The sequence below is a fragment of the Micropterus dolomieu genome, linkage group LG01 (genome assembly GCF_021292245.1).
Source record: "Micropterus dolomieu isolate WLL.071019.BEF.003 ecotype Adirondacks linkage group LG01, ASM2129224v1, whole genome shotgun sequence".
NCBI lineage: Eukaryota > Metazoa > Chordata > Actinopteri > Centrarchiformes > Centrarchidae > Micropterus > Micropterus dolomieu.
Window position 1 is genome coordinate 50,478,553 of NC_060150.1, and position 10,127 is coordinate 50,488,679.

General features: G+C 42.8%; 1 long non-coding RNA gene across 1 annotated transcript; it reads left to right on the top strand.

Annotated features, from left to right (window-relative positions):
* The first annotated feature begins 794 nt into the window (after positions 1-794).
* On the top strand, positions 795-5,797 carry LOC123978345. The gene is made up of 3 exons (XR_006826924.1): positions 795-1,002; positions 1,105-1,208; positions 5,495-5,797. It is a non-coding gene; the product is annotated as an uncharacterized LOC123978345 (long non-coding RNA).
* The last annotated feature ends 4,330 nt before the right edge of the window (positions 5,798-10,127 follow it).

Here is a 10,127-nt window from a genome sequence, read left to right on the forward strand (position 1 = left end):
ACTCTGGGCTGAGGGTGAATGATGAAGATGATAACTAGGTTGCAAATAAGACATAAATATCAAAAACCAAATGAAATGAAAAACAACAAATGCATCTATATCAGTAATCTGGATTCAAAACGTTTAATAAAGACACAGCACAGGCCTTCATTTAAATTCTGCCACCTGCTGGTAGAAAGGGGAAACAGCTTGGTTCATTACGGGGAAACCACATTAAATATGAATTTAATATTAAAAATATAGCGCTGACAGTAACAACTCTGCACACACAATAATTTCTTAGGTTAACCTATATTAACCTACCAACTGTACTGTACCAAGCAATGTGCTTAAAAAAACTCTTGCTGTTTGAATAAATGCACAATATTATAGTGCATGTAATCAGCTACTGTTACTAACTTATTTCTCTCAGTCCAGGTTTATTTATTTATTTATTTGTATCTAACATCACCGTGGTATAACGTTAGTGCTGCATAATGTTACAGATCTGACCGTTTTACAGGCTTGGCTTTTATTTTAACATGTTTACCATTACTTCCGGGTCACCTGGCCCACCTGCCTTTATTTTCTTAATGTCTATCTTCAAACGGAGAAATAAAAATAGAAATTTCAAAAAACCAAAATCGGACCATTATTTGAACAGCTTTTTTTTCGTTTCTTCGTTTTGGTTTGAAACGACAAACGAAAAAAGGTGGTTTTCTCGTTTGTTTGTTTCATCATTCAAACGAAAAAATAAACTATCAGAACGTACTCGGACCTTGCACTTATGCATAGGAATATGGAAGTTCTACAGCTGAGAAAATGTAGTTCCAAGGGAAAGGGCTGTCTGACAGCAAGGTAAAGCGCTGAAAATATTCAACACTGAAACTGATTCCTGTGGGGCTCTTTTCAAGTGGCTAAAACACGTTAGCTGCTGACCCTGTCCACAGCAGTACGTTGCTTCTGTGCCGGAACAACTCTCTCCTTCTCCAAACTGGGATGTGCCAACGCCATCTACTACAGGTGATACACTGACTGTGTATAAGTACCTCATACAGCCCCAACTATACCTTTTAAATCTATTAACAGATTTGTTTAATGTTTGACTGTGTTGCACCTTGACAGTATTCTCGTTGGTAGAGTGGCACGTGACTGCAGACGTGACATCTGACATCTTCCCATCACGACTTATGGCCAGTACAATGACAGGAAGTGACACCGGCTGGTTGGTCAGTATGGCTGTGTTGATGATGGTGTTACTCTGAGGATCAGAAAACACACAATCACTATGATGTTTAAACAAACAAGAGTAGATGGAGATTATAATAATTATGATCTTTGGGTTGCGATTGAATAAATGAATTAAGTACCTCTGTAATGGGAGCGATGCCAAAGATGTGTCGATCAGTGAATGAGAACATGCTTGTTGCAGCCCCATGTGGTGATATGGGGTTACTACGCCCAGAGTACTCCACCCACCAGTTAGCAGACACAGTCATGGCAATACCAAAACTCTGCCTCAGGCCATCGACTGATAGACACACCACCTGCTGGAGAAGAGTGGGACTGCAGGGCGACAGAGATCAGAGAATCTGTGGGCCCTATTTTAACGATGTAAGCGCACAGCATAAAGCATGTGGCGCAGTTGCGTTTCGGGCGTGTCCAACCCAAATTCTGCTAGTTAAACCGTGCACAAAAGGATCAGCGCACCAGGCACATGGTTCAAAAGGCTTGTTCTTAGTCTATGAATTAGTCATGGGTGTGTTTTGGGTGTAACATGCAATACACCAATCAGAGAGTCATCTCCCATTCCCTTTAAAAGCCAGGTGTGCTTGTACCTTGGAGAATTGCTATTATAATGGCGGATGAATGGCGCATTGTTAAAACCATCAATTGACTGATTGCATTGCAGACTCACAGCAGAGAAGGGGGATATGGACAAAAGTGGAGTGGACATAATATAAAAACTGTCTCTGATTATGTAGCCTGATGTCACTCTGAAGCTCTGTGATTTATCAGTGAAGTGTCGGAGCTCCAGTCTGTTAACAGGCAGACAGACACTGTCTCCTCTTTGAAATGTTTGGATCCTCACTGCACTACATTATTATAAACTATAATGAACCAGTCGTGGGTCACATCTCTCCCCTGCATTGGTTTCATTATTTTGTGTTTTATTGCGGTATCAGTGTTGTCTTTTCAGTATCAGTATTTACTTTCATGATTCGAGAAGCTGCTGTCAGTGATTAAAATTGCTTCCATAAAATCACAGCGATGAATGTGGGACATTAAAGCAGCAAAACAAAAAAACTTTAGTCATAAATGTGAGTTGACTGGACAGAGAAAACTCTCCTGAGGACACAGAATTCAACTTTTAGCTTTTGAAATAATTTAGACGCTCTTATGGAGTTTAGGAATGATCAGGAGGACTGCTGCTTTACTCCAAAAAGTTTGACTGTATGAATCTGGACTGTGAGTAAGACCTTTTGGATGTGTAGAAGAACACAGAACAGGCATTAACATTAGATCCTGACCGATCCTGTCGGCGTGTCGGGAGATTTTAATGAATCAATGAAGTTACGCTGCTGTGCCTTGTGAGTAAATACGTACAGCGTTTCTCTTGCCATTGAAGTAATGTGCCCCTAAAGTAACTTTAGAAATGTTGTCTTTTGGTCAGTGGCGCAATCACTTTCTGGTACCTCAAGATAGCAATGTATGTACAATTTGCCTGACCACACCATGTTAAGACCAACACTCCCCTGGGCGCACAGATGGGCACAAGTGCATTTGCCATTTAAGCAACCGGGACACTTGCTGTGAAATGACAGCTGCATCGGCTGGAAACTAGCAATGACACTTGCACTGTGCCTTGCGCTGCTTTGCGCTGGGTGAAAGATAGTGCCCTGTATGCCCACAGTGAGATTTACTGCAGAGGGAATATGTGCCTAGAAATTTTTTCAGTCAGGGCTGGATTGGTAATCTGGCATACCGGACAAATGCCATGTGGGCCGACGCACCTTTGGGGCAGATGTAACGTAAATTATGTATTTATATAACTGTTTATAAATAATGGGCTAATGACCAGCCCATAAAGCATGGACAGCGGCCCATTGGGTTATTTTCTATACCCCCTCTGCTCTTTGTTGCGGGAGCAAAAAGAAATTTTCAGATGGATGCCACCAAATGCGTGAAAACAACCGATATGTTAGCTACCGGAGCTGCAGTAGCTTCAACATCAGCTGCAGTACCTGATGTTGAAGCTGATCTAAATGAATGTATCCAACTGGATTATTTTAATATTGTCTGTAACTTACATGCAGGATGAGGTAAGCTGCTGTCCAGCATCCAGTACAGACAGGAAGATGTTTTTCTTATTTTATTTCATAATGATCATTATGTTAGAAAATAATTTGTGTTTGAATTTCTCATCATTAATAAATATTTCATTTTCTTTCTTTTTGTTATGGTAAAAAGAGCAAGAGAGAGAGAAATCTCCAGACTCCCTGGCATGATGCTAACTGGCATGTCATTAACAGTGTGTTGCTCACCTTCTTCACTGGGACAGGGAGGCTACAGTTATGGGCAGACTGGGCTGCTGCTGACTCATCTGTTGTTAGTCTGCTAAAAGGGGCAGGGACAATGATTTAATATGATTATCTTGCTAAACCTGTCAGTCAGGGGCCCTTGGAATTGTCCTAACTTTTCCCCCCTATAGGGGCGCCCATGGGCACAGGCACTTGAAGGAGTAAAGGAGACCGTGGCCAATGCCAGGCAGAGGAGGAGGTGTGAGACAGCGAAGCAGAGGGACAAAGTGACAGGGCTGAGTGAGAAAGTGAGCAGGAGGAGAGTGGAGGTGAAGTGGTAAGCACGGAGTAGCTTGACCTCTAGGTAGGGAGCAGGGAGGAGGGTCATTTACACTGGGGACACTGGGGACATGTAGGTTACCCACCCCTTTTTGAAAGCATTTGTTAAGCTTACACCAAGAAATGTAAATTAACAAATAAAAATGCTATGAAAAAGGTTTATTTGTACAGTAGGCCTGCAATGCAATGGAAATATAGAAGAAACCTGTGTTATCCCAAAAAAGTAACATAGGCTAAAAACAATAATAAGCTACTGATTACTGCATTGTATTATATTTTTAGATTCTGAATTGTCACCTGCCACCTGAATTTTGTGCTTCCCTGGTGCAGAAAATGTCTCCAGAAAATGTCCCAGAATGCAGGACATTAAGTGTTTAATACTCAAAATCTTCTCGGGGAGGACCACCAGACCCCCCTTTTAACTATTTCTTCAATACATTTTTTTTCTAAATAGTAGGCATATTAAAATATATTCTTGTCTTTTTGTCATGGCCCCAATCTTGTGCAATGTTAGGAAGGATGGTGTGTTGGTGAGGGGTGTCCGACCGATTTTGGTGAGCCACCTGGGCCAAAAATGCCAGGGCCAATTTTTTGTCCCAGTCCAGCCCTGTTTTTAGTAAATATGATCACTTTGCAATGGCATTTGATTTAGGCTTTGTCTGTCCTGTTGCAAACTGTTCTACAATAAGGGAAATCAAATCAAAAGGATGCCATTCACCTTAAGTCATGTTGAAGCATTAATAATTCTACTGTCCTGTCCTACACATGAAGGAATTGTTTTACTCATTCCACCTTTCCTCGAGAAGGTCAAAACGTCCCTACTTTTTCACTTTCTGGATTGTCAGTTTCTGGAAGTTACAGAACCTGCTGGATGCATGCCCCCATAATGTAGTTGTTCAAAAGGTGTGGGAGCAGGGGGTTTCAGTTGCTGTTAGGCTAGCCAACCAGTTATTTGTGTGTGAACACTGGCACTTCTTTAAACACACACCTTTGGTTGTTTGAATGGTAAAATGTGTTAAAAACACTTTTGATGGCTTCAGCATTTTGCATCTTTTGGTGTGTAATAGCTTTCACTACTTGAGGTGTTGTGCACAGTTATCGCAAGATTAGCTGAATGGACTTTCTCCCTTTGCCACAGTCACAGTGAACTGAGATGAAGTCACACTCTTGACCTACTTGTTTGTGTGCTTGAGTGTGCTCTGTTTGTGGCAAAGGATGGACAAAACATCATGTTTGGAGCGTTGGCTTCTCTCCAGGGTCACTGCCCACAGGTCGGAGGTCAGAGTTCTCTGGGCCACCATTGACACCAAGCCCTTCCTCATCTTCAGCCTAAAGACACACAGATTGTCAGTGCAAAACTAAGAGTTTGTTGGCAGTGAGTAATACAGAGTGTAATACAAGACAGCATTTTAAGAGCGTGAAAGTAATGTTATACTGACAACATTTTGTGTCTACCTTAAGACAACAAACTCAGCACTGAAGTTGGCTCTCAGATTCACAGACACCCTGATTGGCTGTCCTATCAGGGCCGGGCCCTTGTGGTGGCGAATCACGACATGGGAGTCCAAGACAAGCTCTTCCTCTTCCTGCCCATTCAAACAGGTTTCCTCTTCTTTAGTCCTGCTCTGTTTTCTTTCCTTGTCCTTCTCCTTCAGTGTCAATGCTTTGATATGGAAGAGCTGCCTCTGGGACTGAGCCACTCTGTCCTCTACACATCTGGATGAATGATCAAAGGGTACAAGGAGAACGACAGATGTTGGGGAATGACACACAGAAATGAATTGAACTGCAAAGAAAACACTAAAAAGAGTCTCTTTACATGTTTACATTCTCTGTAACATACCCTAGTGGTGTCAGCTGTAGGTCGTCCACTGTGTTGATGAAGGAGTAGTAAAGTTGTATTTGGTTTCTCACAGGGCCCCGTTGGTATCTGAGAGCCCGTGGAACATTCCTCTGGGTATCCGGATCAACACCTGTATAGTCTCTGAATAAAAGTGTAAATTAATCTTTAAGGCTCTATTCTGCTCCATTTGTGGCCAAGTTTCATTCACAAACATGTTATCCACAAATAAAAAGAGGAATTTCACACTGCAAGTCAGCAGGCTGTTATTCATGTTGGCGGTAACGACACCTGATTATGCCAGTTGGACGTCACTAAAATTAATGTTGAGTGTGTACAAATGCAAAGACAATGTATCCGTAGTTTTCTCTGGACCCCTGCCAAATCTGACCAGTGATGACATGTATAGCCGCATGTCATCATTCCATTACTGGCTGTCGAGGTGGTGTCCAGCAAACTGTGTGGCCTTTGTAGATCATTGGTGGACTTTCTGGAGAAGACCTGGTCTGATTAGAAGAGAAAGCATACATTCCACTTTGGATAGAGCAGCTCGGATTTAATATCAAATTCATTTATTTTGTCTCACTGAAATCTTCGACTCTAGCCTACTAATCAACTCTAAGCCTAAACTAAATTATAGCTCTTTTTAAAGCCTTGTTCTTAGTCTTTCACACCCAACCTGGAAAACACTGCAGCCAATTCTGTTCATAGCTCTGGCAGCCGTAACACGCACACACGCTCCACTGTGAGTCTGGCGTTAGGACCATGTTAGAAGGTTAGCTCCATGATATAATAATAATAATAACAACTTAGATTTTTATAGTACCTTTAAAGGCACCCAAGGACGCTTTACACTTCACACATAAAGAAAGACACACACATGCAAAAAAGGTAATTAATGATTATAGTTCTTTGTACAGAGCTGGATATTTAGCATTTTTTTTAAAAGTGTCCAGATAGGGAGCGCTGCATCTCTGAAGGGATAGAGTACCAAAGGTTGGGTGCTGCAACACTAAAAGCTCTGTCACCAAAAGTCCAATGGATGGCCAGTAGAGAATGCTTATGTCCAAGGGCCCAGATTTTTCTGCTACTCCCTGCTAAAATGACACCCAGGTTGCAAACGTTTGAGGATAGGGAGATGGAGCAACCATCTACATTGAGATCTACGACCCTCTGGAGCAGCGGCTTGGGAGCCACTAACATTAGCTCTGTCTTACTGGTGTTGAGTTTGAGTAGGTTATATGACATCCAAGTTTTTATTTCATTAAGCCAGTCAATAAGTGACAGAAGGGGGAGCTGCGTGGATGGTTTGAGCATAACACTGGAAACTGAGGCTGTGGTGGCCTATTATCTGGCCAAGGGGGAGCATGTAGATGGTGAACAGGAGTCTAAACATAGAGCCTTGAGGCACACCTTGTTTGACTGTGGCAGGAGAGAACCGGAGTTGCTGAAGGTGATGAACTGTTTCCTATTGGAAAGGATTAAATGGAGCCAGGAGAGTGCAGGAGAATGAGGATGCTTATGTGGCTGGAATCAGTGCCGATGAGGAGGTTATTGGTAGTTATAATGAGGGCGGTCTCACTACTATGGTGTGTTCTGAAGCCAGATTGAAGGGTCATAGTGGGACATGTGCTAATTAAGTTGGGTGGTGACTACCCTTTCCAGGATTTTACTGAGGAAGGGAAGGTTGGAGATCGGAAGGTAGTTTTGAGGTCATCTGTGTCCAGACTGGGCTCTCTGAGAATAGGGTTGACAGCAACCTTATGTGGGTGGGATGTGAGTAGAGGGTGCGGGGTAGGAGGCAGTAGTTTTTGGTGGATAGAGTTCACTTTGGCCTGGAAGAAGTGCAGGAATTTGGGGACAGAGTAGCAGGATTATGATGGAGAAGAGAATTCTGGGTTGCTTTTGCTGGTTACCAATGAAGGTGGAGTTTTGTGTTCTGGCCTTGGAGGGAGCTTATTTATAGGTCCTTACATGGTCTTTAAAGGCCTCAAAGTGGACAGTGAGGCCAGATTTTATATGGAGTCTCTCCAGTTGTCGACCAGTGGCCTTCGTGGAGCATAGTTAGCCCCTAAACTCGCAAATTAAAGTAAACATTGTGGAAACTTGAAACGAAATGCCGTTCCATCAACCATCGATCTTTTGATCTGGCAATATAGTCTTAAAACATAGGAAGGCCCTTCTCATTTTTAATATAGGGGGAAAAAAAAGAGGTACTCCAGGATTCTTTTCATCAACATTAGCCAGGCTGACAGAAAGTCCGTAATGCCAGAGCTACGTACTACTAATCATTAATATGTTGTGGTAATGCAGTATCTTCTGCTAGCTTGTGTTCTTTTGTTTCCTCCTTCCCTGTGTTTTCTGTCTATTCTCTCTGGGCCTTTCTCATTCCCAAATTTTCACCTCCTCGACTCCTCGAGGCGCATTTTAGTCTCGCCCACCTGAGATGCGAGCTCGAGGAGTCAAGGAAGAGACGCGAGAAGAGTGGAGTCGAGGAAACGGGCATTTCACAAAATGAGATGTCCTTTCCTCGGAGCCGTCATTTTAAAGCGACGTCCATTAAATATGACCTATTGCACAGCTGCATAATCTGTCCACTGTTTGATCTGTGATCTCTGTCAGAGCAGCAGACCAGCTTTTGGCACTAAAAGCTACAGATCATTTCTTCACAATCCAGAAACATGTCTGTTAACATTATAACATGTAGAAACATCTCGAGGTTACAATAAACATTATCTGTTGAAAACAGTCAGATTACAGCAGCCTGATCATTCACTAGGCTACACAGCAGACTAGACCTACCACTTTTTTGTGGTGCGCCTTTTGTCTGTAAACAGGAGATCATTACAGCCCTCAGCTTGATGAGATGAGCGTTTCATCATCAGTCCCTTTACAAAATGACACAGTAGCCTAACATTTATCTCATATAGCCCCAATTACAACTGTCATCGCAGGACTGTACTGTTGGAATAACGTTTTGTCACGATTATTGCAGCTGAATTGGTGTGATGCGCGGATCAGCTTGGACATTAACGGAACTTATATAGGCCTATACGCATAAATCATCCACCTGCCCCCCACCAACTAATTATTTTATCAGATTTAGAGACCAGCATCTGCATGGACGTTTTACCCCCACCTCCACCGGTCCCTGTAGCTTTCCAGGCGATTTCTTTCTTGTGTGTTATATTGATGTATGACTGTTTTCTTTAATGATTTACTTTGATGATTAGAATGGCTGCTGTCAGTCATTTAAACATTTCCATCCGTGCAATAATGTCACAGCAAATATCCTGGGACAAAACAGAAAAAACCTGCAGTAATAAACTTGACAGGACAAAGAGAGGAAACAGAATTAAACTTTCAGCTTCTATAATCCACGTTTAGACTCTGATGGAGCTCAGGGTTGATCAGGAGGACGGCTGCTTTACTCCAAACTGTATGAATGTGTAGAAGAACACAGAACATGAATTCACACCAGATCCTGACCGATCCTGTCGGTGTGTCGGGAGATTTATTATTATTAATTTATGTTGCTGTGGCTCATGCATAAATGCGCACAGTGTCACTGGGGAGACGCCTCATCCAGCCTCTATTTACTGTTAATTTTTACAATCCTGCATGACATTCAACAATAATAACATCAGTGATATCAAAGTGAAATGACATTAGGAATGCGGTTAGAAAAGCGCTTTATGAGGCGCTACACAAACGGTGAAGGGTGGAGAGCGCATTTGATTCTTTTTAATAGGCTTAACTGATACAACTTATGAATACAACAGGAACACTGCAGCGTCCTGCTCCGGCTGTGAATTGGTCCAGCTGCTCTTGTAAACATCACAGTGGCTGAAAAGACTTCTGCAAAGGATACACCGATGTATCCTCGCTCATAGCTCCTCCAGCAAGCCTTCTCGCTCCTCGCTCCTCGCTCCTCGATGTGCATTTTAAGAATTGAGATGTCCTTCAAGATGGATTGATTACCGGGTCACACGCTCGAGGATTGAGGAGTCGAGGAGACAGAAATTTGGGAAATGAGAAAGGCCCTCTGTCTCTCTCTGTGTTGGTCTGGGCGTGGCTACACTCTCTGGCTCCTGCTGCCAAGCTTCAGTTACACACTTGATCCTCATTCCACTAATCAAGCTCCTGCAGTATATCAACCCATCACAGTTCTTTGCCAGATTGTCAGTTAACCACACGTGGTATATGCATCAAAGCCTACTCTTGACTAAAGTAAGCTTCTTTGTGCTTTCTGTGTGCTCGGATTTACCCTGTGTTTTTCTGGGCTCAGGATATCACCTTAACTCTGAAGACCCTGCTGAACAGCTCTCTGCTCACACCTAGCCAGGATAAACCCCCCTCCATGCTCGCCACTCTGTTCAATAAAATCGTTTGTTACTCCTTTGAGCTGTACTGAGTCTGCCTTTGAGTCCAAGAGTTCTGACATTATG